Source organism: Callionymus lyra, chromosome 8 (genome assembly GCF_982586985.1).
Source record: "Callionymus lyra chromosome 8, fCalLyr1.hap1.1, whole genome shotgun sequence".
NCBI lineage: Eukaryota > Metazoa > Chordata > Actinopteri > Syngnathiformes > Callionymidae > Callionymus > Callionymus lyra.
This window is the reverse complement of record NC_141825.1, coordinates 12,978,910-12,992,516: the sequence shown is the minus strand read 5'-3', so window position 1 is coordinate 12,992,516 and position 13,607 is coordinate 12,978,910. Positions and strand designations below refer to the sequence as shown.

At 39.9% G+C, this 13,607-nt stretch overlaps 1 protein-coding gene across 2 annotated transcripts in view; it reads right to left on the bottom strand.

Moving 5' to 3' along the window:
* znf469 (zinc finger protein 469) overlaps positions 1–13,607 on the bottom strand; it is a 211,529-nt gene that overhangs the window by 62,393 nt on the left and 135,529 nt on the right. Inside the window, exon 1 of one of the 2 annotated variants that reach the window (XM_087797241.1) lies at positions 8,748–9,002. The exons of the other annotated variant lie outside the window; for it this stretch is intronic. The gene's annotated coding sequence lies outside the window, so the exon portion shown is untranslated. Of the gene's footprint in view, positions 1–8,747; positions 9,003–13,607 lie in introns of those variants that run through there. 2 annotated transcript variants of the gene reach the window in all.

Genomic DNA, 13,607 nt, shown 5'->3' with positions numbered 1-13,607 from the left:
TCATTCCCTTTGTTAAAAGTCCAGCTGCGATGCCTGTGCACGGCGTGTCAGCTGCAGGTTGTCAGAGATAACAATAATGACTAACAGTGGATCGTATCCAAACAATCGCTGGGAAAATAAAGCATCCGAGGACGTGTCGACTGTGAGGGGAAACGTTTGTGTCGCGGCTGCATCGGTCGCCGATCGCTCTATAAATATTGGATTCTACACCGGATTTTACCGGTCAACGAGGACAATATTTTTTAGTCTGCAACAAAATCGCCGTTATTTTCTTTTATGATTTCCCTGGAAGAGCTCAAACTAGACCCTCATGTCTTCCTGCTCACAAGCAGCCAACAAATAAAAAACACTTTCTCACTCCAGATATTCATCACTTTCACTGATCACGATTAAATACTCCAGTGGATCTTGGATCCGTCCCATGAACTCTGAGGCTCACACCGCCCCCCCCCCCTCTTCTTCAGCCTCCCTCCCGAGGACCCCATATATCAGTGGCTTCTATCCAGAGTCTCGTTTCGTCATTTGTTTATGCTGTACTTCTTCTGGTGCACTTCACAAAATGTGCCGTCACTTTTTATGGCTCCAGGATGCTGTCGCTGCGCTCGTGTATTGTATGAAGTAGAAGTAATAGAAGGTGATTATCTCCTTTTTTGAACATGGGCCAACTCTTCCCTTCTTCCATCCATCACACCGTCTACAATATTTTAATTTAATTTAATATCATTTCAATTGTTGTTGTCTACATGTTTCCTCTTAGTGATGGGCATGTTGGATATACATGTAACTATGTAATACAATTCAATAAAAACATGTTAAAACATACAATAAATACAGATATAAAAAAAGTGTAGAACAAATTAAAAGAAATGCTTTTTTAGATTGTTTTTAACTTCAAGTTTTTTTTTTTCCTTAGTGATGGGCATGTTGGATATACATTTTATTATACGTATAAGACAATTCAATAAACAAAACATGGTACAAATATAAATATAAAATAAATACAGATCTAATTATTGTATCGCTTTGTAAATAAAATGTGCTTTTTTTTTTTTAAATGCAACAATCACATCTTAGAACTATGGACAAGATCTTACGAGTTAATTCATCCCTATCAAAATATATTGAAATACATAAATAATAAAGTAAGTAATGTATATTTATAGAACGCTTTTCTGGACCAGGGTCACAAAGCGCTTAAACAATCAAAACAATACTCAATAAAATATATACTTAAAAGTTCAAGATAACACCGAGAACAACACAGGAGTCTCAGAAAATCAAGGGGAAAAAAAGAGGAAATTAATACATTTAACAACCCATATTTAGATGTATAAAAATAAAAAAAACAAACATGTTTTTTTAAGTTGTTAAAAAAGTTCTACATTTGTTTTGTAGTTTAACTATAACCTCAACAAGGCCACAGTCAAAGGGCCACATTTGGCCCCTGATCCACACTTTAGTCAGAGCCACCGCTCTATAACCCTGGCTAGCTGTTTTCTGGCAAGAAAAAATACATTCATTTTTGTAGATTGAACAAACGTGTGACTGAGTCACTCTGAGTCTCTCACACACATTAACACGCTGTAACTTAATTTAGTCTCACAGAAGCTTTTTTTTTTACGCAGCAATGAAAGGAGGATAAAGTGGAGCTCGCTGGAGATGCTGCGTTCATCTCATAAAGAAGCCGGGAGATCTTTCCCACACACCTTCCGCCGACGACGTGCGTCTCGTCGGCAGCGTTTACGTGCAGACACTGATAAACACGACAACGCTATCAACAACGTCGCCTTCCAGGAGGCGAGCAGTTCCACTTTTGCTAATCTAATCCCACTCTCAGAGTCTGGGAATGTACAGCTGTGTGGTTTGTGACACACTGGGCATCCTGCCATAGGGGAGTCACCTCGAGGTGTTCTGACTCATGGGTGTGTGGAAGTTTTGAGTTCACTCGGTCCATGACGCCGCGCAGTGATGACCACACGGAGTTTTTAACTGCTGTGACAGACGCATGGAAATGGGCGTGGGCACGAACACGCCCACAAACATTCCGCTGGCGGCCAAGAGGGAAAAGGAAAAGGAAGTGATATCAGATTTTTTTTTTTTTTTTAACTTTGTCACTAACATCATCTTATAATGAATCTACAGGTGGGAACTCTCTCCACATGAGGAGCAAACTCATCAGACAATTCATCCGTGAGACACTTCCCAGGCGCGTGAGTCACCATCCAGACAGTAAACATCTGCGTTTGATATTTAAAAATTGTTGATTCAACACGATCTGAAGGTCAAGGAAGTGAATCAATCAACCCTTTTTTTTTTTTTTTGCAGCTGCTTTTTAAACAGAAAGAGAATGTTTTACGGTGATCAAGGAGGAAACGGCAAACATTGCGAGGGCGCTGACAGAAACATCCATTTGGCATGAGCGGGGAGGAAAAAGGGGGGCCAAAACGCAGTCTGCAGTCTGACACCACCACCGGACCCGACACAAGTTTACCGTCAAATTTACGATTTGTTTTGGGCAGGAGTTTTGCAACTCTTCTGCAATCAGCAATCCGTGTGGTCTAGGTCTCTTCTTCTCTCCTCAAAATCGCACCAAGCTTTTTCAAAGTAAAATAAAGTTGGTGACCTTGGAATCAAATAATGAATAGTTGTTGAACCCGTTCATGGTTGACCAGGGGGGCCAACACTTGTGCTTTCATAAACATCACTGTTTCACACTATGACCACTAGACGGCGACATGTCATTCATTCATTCATTGTCTACCGCTTTATCCCTTACCAGGGTCGCGGGGGACTGGTTACATCCCAGTATCATGGGGCGAGAGGAAGAGGACCCCCTGGATAGGAAGCCAGTCTGTCACAGGGCACACACACAGTAAAGACAGACAACCATTCACGCACACACTCATACCTATGGACAATTTCCCAAATTTCTCAATTAACCTCAGTATGTTTTTTGGACTGTGGGAGGAAACCAGAGTACCTGGAGTAAACCCACGAAACACGGGGAGAACATACTAACTCTAACACAGAAAGGTCACAAGTTGGCATCGGCCTGGAAGCGAACCAGCAACCTTCTTGCTGTGACAAGACGACATGTGTTTTTCATTAAAATACAGACTGTCTTCCTGTCCAGGGTGTCCCCCGCCTCTCACTCAGAAGAAACTGGGAAGGGCTCCCCCCCCCCCGTAGAGGGGAGCAGTAGAACATGGATGGATGGATGAAGAAGTGCTTATCAAAACTACTTCAAAGACATCAGCTATTGTCAACTCGAAGGAAGAGCTTTTCTAATCAAACACACCCGTTTCTGCACGAGTCCCCGGTGACAAATAAAGCTGAACAACATCATAACTCAAGTAAGACGCCGGAGACGAAGACAAACAGCGGTAATGAATTCATGCTTTTGAACTCGGTGACACTTCTCAACTTTCAACTAATACTCGGCCGTCAACTCCACGAGGCGGCCATCTGACGACACCGGCCATTACTTGACTTTTTGGTTTCAACCAGAGCTGGGAGACGCTAACCAACCCTTCATTAAGACTGAGGGCTCTCAGAATGAGAGGAAGTGAGGAAACCCTGACAACACACACACACACACCGCAGCCAAAAATATATTTAGATTTAAACTCGTGAACACTTAAAGGATCAAACCATTGATGTCATGTCGTTTTGGTGCCGAGATTAAGAACCCAATCAAACGGGACTTAATGGTTGAGCAACATCCTTAGTCGCGGTCTGACTCTGTCAGAGTTTGGTGATGATCTGGCAGCCGTCCAGCTCCAGCTGTGGGATCCGACACCATTTGTTTCTGATTTCCTGCAATTTACAAGACTGGCACTTTATTTGGTGCGCCAGAGCTGCGCTGATGTCATGATGAGAAACAGGAATAAACAAGCAGTGGCGGATCATCGCCAAAACTTCAGATGTGGCTTCATCATGCCCCGGAGATCAAGAACGCCAGAGAAACCTGAGTCAACCATTAGTTGATCGATGTGTCCATATTTGAGAGACGAATCAATTCAACTCAAGTAATGACCAACAATCATTCTAGCTGGATAACATTCACAGGTTAACTCGAGGAACTCTGGTTCTTGAATAGAAATAGTCTGACAGAGAGTAGTTTCTTTCTTTATGTGTGCTAGCAACCTAATCAGGGGGTCCCCTGCATCAACCCCGAGTAGCTGGGACAACCGGCAGCATTCTGCGACCCAATGATTGGAAAAAGCAGTAGAAAATGAATGAATGGAAATTACCAAAAAATGTCTTTATTAAATCAAAAACATTCAAAACAAGGTTTCAAACCAAAAAACAACCATCAGATTGTATGTATGTGTTCAAAGACTAGCAAGACAAAAATTAACTGTTTCAAGCAAGTGCATGATGAACGAATGAATCAATTAATAAGTAGTAAGTAAGTAAGTAAGTAAGTAAGTAATTTGTAGTTATAGAGTGCTTTTCCAGACTAGGGTCACAAAGCGCTTAAACAATCAAAACAATATTCAATAAAGTATATTCTTTAAAGGTCAAGATTATACTGAATATTAAAAACAAATCGAGGTATAGTATTGTTTGAAATGTAAATACATTAATTAAAATAAATAATGTGCAGAGAATTACAATAATAATAATAATAATAAGTGAATGAAGTTGGGGAGTGAGAAAATAAATGAATGAAAATAATAGCCAAAATAACTGAGAAAATAGGCTATAAGTGCAATTGGTAAACAGTCACCACTTTGTGAAATATATGAGGGTAGGTAAAGAAAAACAAGTAACAATGTCATTATAACACAAGCTATAATAATATATAATAATAAGAGATGGACTAGGGATCATTAGATGTTTCCTGGTCTGGCCAGTTCACCAGAGTTCATCTTCAAACTGCATTTCTCTGAAGCTCCACTATTCATAGACACATTCTCGGACTTTGGGATTAAAATATTTCCGGCAAATCACTAATAGCCAAGGCTTACGGGGAGGACAAATATACAGCAATTATCCGCCGACATTGGCAGGGGAGCTCAATGCCGGGCCTCGCCCAGGAGATCCACAATTACACGTCAGTTAAAATTACCAAGTGCGGCAGGAAGTTCTAGAAAACAACATGTTAGCGCAACAATGACAAACTGAAAGAGCTGAAATTTGTATCAAAAGTGACGGTTGATTTGATGAATGCAAAGATTTAAAAGTGCAAAGTTTAAAAAGAAAAGCTGGAAAATGTAACTTGTTAAATGATCTCTAATTATATTGTTATAAGTGTATTATTATGGAGGGTCAGAGTTGAATTGAGGATGACTCAAGTTATCATCGTTCCTATCAGGGAACCTCACCCACAGGTAGAAACATGTTATTTAACGATCCGACTTGCAGCTTTCCTCCATGACATTGGGCAAAATGCTCACATTGGTTTATTTCACTGAACCTGTGAAAGAGAAGCCCCAGAGATGAGTAAAGCTCGAGCCTCGCACATGTTGCCAGAGCGTTTGAGGAGAGGTTTACTCCAGTAATCCCCGACTGCATGCTGAGCTCTGATAAATGTAGAGAAGCAAGTGAGGGCTGGCTGCCGTTGGCTTCGGGACAAGACGTGTCAAATACATATGCAAGGCTTGTTTTCATAGAGCTCGATATTCTGTGAATCATAAAAAGAAAAGAAGGTGACGATACAAGGAAGAAAAGTTGGAGGAAACCAGTTTCAGAGAATCTGGGAGCTTCACTCGTCTAATGAAATCCATAAGTAGCGAGAACCACACAGATTCTAAGTAGAAGAAGGGGACAGAGGGAAAACAGAAGATGGATTGGGAAGCAAGACAGCCGCTGGTTTTAATTCCAAGATGAAGTTGCCAAAAGAACGAGAGGCCAAGACTGTTGTCATACTGCTCGGAGATTCTCTGACCTTCCCTGACACATCAAAATCTGCATTGCTACTTTTTTTTGGGGGTTTTAAAAGTTCAACAAAAGACAAATTTAAGAGTTTATTCATCCTTTACTAGAATTAGTAAAGGATCACTAACCTTTTCAACTAGTTAGTTACATTAACAGACAGAGAGACGGGTATGTAAACCTCAAGGTGTCAACTCTAAGACGGTTTCACTACTTGTTAATCCTTTAGATTTCGGTGAAATCGAAACAATATTGTGAGTTTCCAGCAGCAGCTCGGCAACGAAGAAGGTCCTTTTCAATCCTCCCTTGTTGGAATCTTTGTTTCCATCTTCAGCTCACAACCCTGTACACCTGGAGTCCTGACCCCGCTGACGCTTCCGAACCCATAAATCCATCAATTGCTCAGTAAACGTGCGTGTGTGTGGTTTCCTTGACGACGGCCAAATCATTGATTTGTTTTATTAATTGACATTATTTTGCCTACTGAGGAGCTCTTTGTGCGACGACGGCTCTCTGGGTTCAAATGTATTCATGTGGAGACCAAACACTAGCCTGACATTTCCATCACTTCATCGAGAAATTAACATTTATTTACATTCAGTTCCACGAAACGTACGCGGTAAAAGTGGCTGGCAGGCAGTTTTTTTTCTTTTACAAGACGTCAACTCCAAGTTTAACCTAAAATTATAATCAATAAAGACACATTTTCTACACCAGTATGTAATAAAATGTAAATGTCATATGGTCATTTATTGTTAAAAACATAATGGCATTGGAATTAACTATATACAGTAAAAAGTATAAAGTTTATTTTTTATAAACAATAACGTTTTCCAGATTTATTTAATAAATAGAAAAAAATCAGTTGAAATTCCAAACCCATCTAACTTATGGTTACATATAAACAATCCCATGATGCCTTTCTACACACTGCTCTATTCAGTGGTGGCTGATTGGTTGCTTTAATGCCGTATTTAAATTTGTCATATATGTTGTCAAAAGTGATTGACAGCATTGATTGGATGGCTGGGCGGCAAAGCATTATACGAGCTGTTCAGCATCACAGAGAGGGATGATGAAAAGGATGGCAGCTCATGTGAAATATGGTTGAAAGGTTTTTGAAAAGTTCAAATAAATATTGTTAAATGAACATTTTTAACATTAACCAGTAATAAACAGTCACTAATTTATGCATTTCAATTAATACAGTTTTTTTTTAGAAGGTAACAATACAGAGGGACCACTGTATTATAAATACTATCGAAATAATTGAAAATCTCATGAAAATGTCCCATTTTTTCCCCAGATATACATTTTCATTGCACTATTCATATCTTTAAAGTATGTACTTTTTTGAGTATTGTTTTGATTGTTTAAGCGCTTTGTGACCCTGGTCTCGAAAAGCGCTATATAAATAAATATTACTTACTTACTTACTATTCATACACATTTCTTACACATTTCTCAGGTAAAAAGTAACCTTCTTATGCCATGAGCTAACAGGCGAATCTCTATAGTCTAACGTGAGAAACAAGCATAAAGACAACATGAACCATTCAAAAATGATTTCAACTTTGCACCAGTACTTAGGATAAACCACAATTATGTTGCGTTGCAAACTTTAAATGCGTCTTCACATGTAGTAGTAGTTTCATGACGGATTGAAATATGGGCATAATTCCAATAATTAAGACATTTTGGCGTATAAAAAAGAAAATAATCCCTCGAAGGCATCGTTAGTTTGCCGCCATCTCTGGTCTCCATCAGCCAGTTACGATGAGGACACACCTGAGTATTGTACCACAGGGGAAAATGCCACACCTGTCTGAATTTAATGTATTCCATCTCTTTACTCTGTTGGGTGGTAGAACTTGCACTTGGCATCACACGGACAAGACCGAGCAGGTCCCACAGGTAGGCCTCTCGGAGAACAAGTGGAGGAGGTAAAGTCGAGGGCATGGTGAAAGGCTAATGGGGGCACGGAGCTTGGCAGTTGGATTTCTGTGCGAGAGGTGCCAAGGCAGAGGAATCTAAAACATACCTCAGCTCTACCTGAGCCTCGAACCTCACGCCCGTGGGCCACACCCTGGAAGTTTATAGTTGATCACTGTCATCGGTGGGCTGGTACGAACGTGGGCACGACAGCGTTACGCAGATAAGTGGGGGGGCCCATTTAATGTTAGGAAAAAAGGTGGTGTTGGGAGTCTGAACAAACAAGCAGCAGCCTGCACGTAGAAAGGTAAACAGTGCATTATCAAGCAGGAGTCGGCAGCTGCTTGCATAAGTTTTTTGCAGCGACGTCCCTGCAGTTCAGCACATGTTTTATGCTTCTCATCGCTCTCATATCTGGTGTCTGCTGCAAAAATAAATCCTTCAAATGTGATGGCAATATGTCCAGGCAGCCCATGTTGTGACCAGATGATGGCAAGAGGTCTGTCCTTCACTTCTGACATCGCCTCAGGACTCACAAACTGGAGAAAACAAAGACACGTGCAAAAAGGTGTGCAGATCCCTTTCAAAGACACAATGTGTCTTTTGGTCCACGCGGTGAATCACACACACACACACACACACACACACCCAACTGTGATCTAGGAAAGTCAAACCTGTCACGCGCACGTCAGTCTGATCACTGACATGAGGACGGTTTGCACAGCGATACATGAATAGGCGCCTTCATAGAGGAGGGTTCAAGGGAAACTCAAACAGAATGTTGCATGCAGCTCTCTGCTCAATGCTCTAATTCAGGCAAAAAACCCCCGTGGTGGCAATCTCACTTACAGCAATGTTGACACACAGAAAACACATATGCACAGCCTCATGCACAAGGAACGTGCTTAGAAACCACCGAGATATTCTCGCCTCACCTCCACTTTGTGGGATGCACTCTGACTCCAAACTCCAATGTGTGAGGTGTGTGTGTGTCAGTCTCTTCGCTCCTGTATCTGTGGCTCTGTTACTTCGCAGCCGGCACGCATCGCGTGGCTCTAGTTACGTTCTGCTGCACACAACTACAGCGGAGGGGAAAAGGAGAAAGAGATGTGGGGGGGGCAGAGGGACAAATAAGTCCAGCCCAGTCTCAGGAGGAAAAACTTCCAAAAACGCCCCCAAGAGAGAGAGAAAAAAAAGAGAAAAAGATTTAGAATAGTTCACACCGACTTTTCACACTTTCACCGATACACTGTAAAATGACTCTTTGCAGTGACTTCATAAAAGGAAGTTTTGCTGCAGGTATTTATTCCTGGACCACAGCTGTTCAAGAATATTTATTTATTACCCTTGATTTCGTCAAGCTTTTGCACACTTGAGATTTTCATTCAACAAAAAGTTTTGCTCGACAAGTTCCTCAAAATCTGAAATTTGTATCTAGATACAGAAAAATCCTGTAGCGTGAATAACTTTGTTAGATACATAGAACTTCATTCATTCCATTAGGAGATTACACTGTTATGCTACTTGTGTAACTGTTGGATGAATAAAAGTTTAAATAAATGCATAAATAAACATGTAACTTGACTTGTCTTTTGTAAAAAGTAAATAATCTCAAACTAATTTTTTATTATCAATTATAACTATAACTATATGATAAATTTTAAAACTCATTGCATAAAAATGTGTTTATTTCTTTCGCACAAACTAGTTTGAATCAACTTGACGCTGCATCTAAATGACTTTTTATGAAAGACCAGCTGAAATATTGCTGGGTTTGTGTCTTTCTCTCTGGCAGTTCTCAAGCACTTAAACTCTTAGAATAACGTGACCACATTTGTAATTACTCAATTATTATTAAATGGTTTGAACTAAACAGAAATTGCACCTATTTATATGTTCATGGGGGTGTTCTAGCCTCCTTACTGCCCCCCCTAAAATTAACAAAAGGTGCTACAATCCAGGAAATCTCCCTTACTTAGTATATAATAACCATGGTTTAGATGTCATCAATAACTGGACATATTTGAATGCCCCTGTATGACCTTGACCTGATGAAGCTGCCCTTCCCTCTATAGCAACGTAATTATCAAGACATTTTGTCGAGCTGTTAGGAAGTCTACAAGACATTAAGACCAGGCAGACACACACTGGAAGCGCACACACACACACACACACCTTTCCCTTTAAGGTTTTAAAAGCCTTGACACTGTCTTTCCAGAATGTTAGGAATGCACTCTGCTACCCGACGACTTGTGTAAAAAGAAAGTGGGGGTCGTGGACTTTTTGGGAAAAAAAATTAAGTGTATATTTCGTGACTTCACAGAATAATGACATACAAGAGAGTGAACATGTAGTTTGTGATTCTCTTCATGTTGTTGAAGGGATTTAAGAGGTGTGGACCACCATCACATGATTTAGTGTTTTCTTTTTTTATTCTCTTTTAAAACCCTAAAAAAAACTCTACTAATATTTAATGTTACCTTCATTTTTGATAGCGAAGAGATGGATTGAGATTAGATAACATGCATCGTGAAAAAAGGTCTAAACTAAAAGCACTATTTTTTTGTGTGTGTGTGTTGTGTAACGTGTGGTAGAAGTGTGTTAGCTAATATACGGTTCAGGGGTCCAAGTCCAACTATCAATATACTTAACTTGCCTTTGAAAATAATCATAAATATCCGGAACATCCGGTGGAACAAACAGACTTTTGTCTAACGAGTAAAACACACAAAAGAAAGTGGAGATTATGAAGTCCAGATCTGGGGACATCTTCATACCTGATAGCGAGATAAGCCAGAGGAGTGACCTTGTGACCTTGACTTGTGTGCTGCTTTCACAACAGCCCCACGGGAGGTTTCACGGGAAAGGAGCAATTGTGATGATTCCAACCATCCGTTTGGCTGCAACACTATCAACACACTTGGGGAATTACAACACGAAGAAGACCTACATCCTCAAGCAGAATGTTTCGACCGTTCACACGCCCCTCGCTCGACTCCCATGATGATCGTTTGACTTTTCAAGTCCTTTCTTTCATTTCTATCTACTGTCCGAGCTGCTCTCCTACAACCAGATAAGGCTCATCAGAAGAAGAAAAAAGTCTTAGTAAAACAAGTGACTCAGCAGATAAGTTATGAGAAAAATACTTTTCGGAGTTGTGAAGGCCGTGAACTATGAGTCATACGACGCCTGGAGAATCTGGTGATCCCTCACTCCTCCAGACGCTTCCCAAGTTTTATTTATCTAGTTCAACGTTTCCCTTTTCTCTGCCTGGTGTAGTGAAGACATCACTGTGTTACTGTTGAGATTGTTGTGAGACAAGCACAACCAGGTTAGAAGGATGTGTACTAGTCGTTCTTTGGACCACATCATCCTCAGATTTTTTGCTAATACTACAAACGTTTGATCAGCCAAGATGGAATTAAAGGTATAAATAATAGTGTAAATATATATATAGGATGATATAAGTACACATTAGTACATTGCTAGGAACAGCTTCATGTATTCTGAAATAAATGCTAATGCTAACGGCTAAAATTTCTGCAAAAATTAGTTTGTTTGTAAAGTGCAAAAGTCAGAAAATTCCATCTGGATCACCATCCGGATACAGGAAGATTTTTGAGGTATTTAAGACTGCAGTGTGTTTATAATGTTTTTTAAATATATTCATAGGATGAGATAAGTACACATTATTACATTGCTAGAATCAGCTTCATGATTTCTGAAAGAAGTGCTAATGCTGACAGCTAATATTTCCGCTTGTTTGTAAAGAGCATAACTCAGAAAATTCCATCTGGATCACCATCTAAATACAGGAATATTTATATTATCTTTAGTTTGCAGTGACATCATTTGTTTGTAATGTTTTCCCACAACACGTTAAAGCAGAGGTTGGTACCATTTTTTGTGCTCCTAACCAAACCACAAGGTGGTGTAACGGTTAAGACACTTTCATGGAAGGTGTGAGTTTGAATCGTTGTTTATAAAGCCGTGCCAAAATTAGCTCATTGCTAAAAGGAATGCACTCTTTAGCTTTTTATTAGTGATAATAAAAATGTTAATAACAATACAAACACTCAACTGGCACCATGACTCGAGTAGGTTCACGTATTTACGTTATGAAATATACAATCTGCTCACCCGGGGGCATAATAATAATAATAATGACTCATCTTACCACGGATAGTTCTGGGGTATGACGTTCATTGCTGAAGTGAGATATCTAAAAAGAAGACCATTCAAATGACAAGGAGGACCAGGTTGTTCTCTGAAGACTGTCAAGTCTTGCAGAAGTGATCAAACATCACAAACTGGTTAAATACTGGTTAAATCTATGTGATACAAAATGGAAAGAAGAACCACGACCACTTGAACAGGGACTATTTTATCCACTACAGATGGTGTTAGTAACCGTGTCTCTGTGGACAAAGACTACAGCTTCTCCTTACGGGAATCCATGAGTGAGTCTGCACTACAGGCTCCCCCCGGGTCTGACTGAGGGGAAATTTGCACTGGAAAATTTTGTCGGCCAATTCCAGTTAGCAGTGCGGGCTCAGGAGCACCTACAGGGAGCACGGCAAGTGGAGGGAACTCATTTCAAAAGTTGAGTTTTCGGAAAGATCCACAAGCGACTGGAATCTTACTCATCGGCCAGGAAGACTCTCTGAACGTTGGTACATGAAACCCTCGCTGTGTTGTGGGAGGCGAGTCCGTCGCCGGCAGATGTTTCATCGTTGTGTTAACAAACCTGGCGTGTGTTTGCGTCAAACCAGCAATATGTCGCGAGACTGAGACAGTAAATATTTATATAACAGAGTTTGCAGATTTAAGTTAAGATGAAACTCTTTAGGATGATGAACGAGGAAGGAAGTGCTATGAAGCACAACTTTTATTTTGAAATTTAGATTCATTCAATCGTCGTTTATCGGCTTTAATAGGGCTGAGGGTCCCGGCAACATAGGGCGAGTTTGAGGACCCCTTAGAGGACTATCACACATACCAACAATTTAAAGTAATCAATTGGCCTTGGGCTGTGGGAGGAAACCTGAGGGCCTTAACGGCTGGTGACATGATCCACAGAGGTTTGTCGCCGACATATGACTTCTGCCTTTTAAAAAAAGCTCTCAACCTGCGAAGGCATGGACATGCCTGAGGGAAAATCTCCACTAAGAACCTTGTCTTTCAGCTCAAGTCCTCCATCATCGTGACAGATTCAGGTACAGTATCCTTGAGTTCACAACAAGACACCGAATCAACCTGCGGCTGATTCCTATATGATTTCTCTGTTACGGTCATTAACTACCATGTTAAAGATCATTTGACGCAAATGTGTTTAATGTGTAATAATATAAATTTATATAATTTCATAATTTTCCTTATTTTTAAAGGAAAAAATGAATAAATCTCAGATTTTCTATTTCGATATAATTTTTTGGGTTATTTTGTCATCGGACCACTATGTTAATATTATTTTTTTACACTGAATTTATTATTCAGTTACTACCCCTGATTTCTGGAGGCTGAAGGATGCAGGTCATCCCCAAGATGGAAGCAAACCAGCAACCATCTTGCACTATATTAAAAAAATCATGATTTGTTTTCATTTATTTTATTATTTTCCATTATCATTACTATTAATTATTATATTATAATTTTTATTTTTTTTTAGTTTTTGTTATTATAGTATTGTGTACTCCTTGTCTTGGTATCATTTAAATCATTTTTAATTATTATTATTAATTATTTAATAATGCAGGCTTTTCCTTGATTCTCTTAGACTCCTGTGTTTGTCTTAA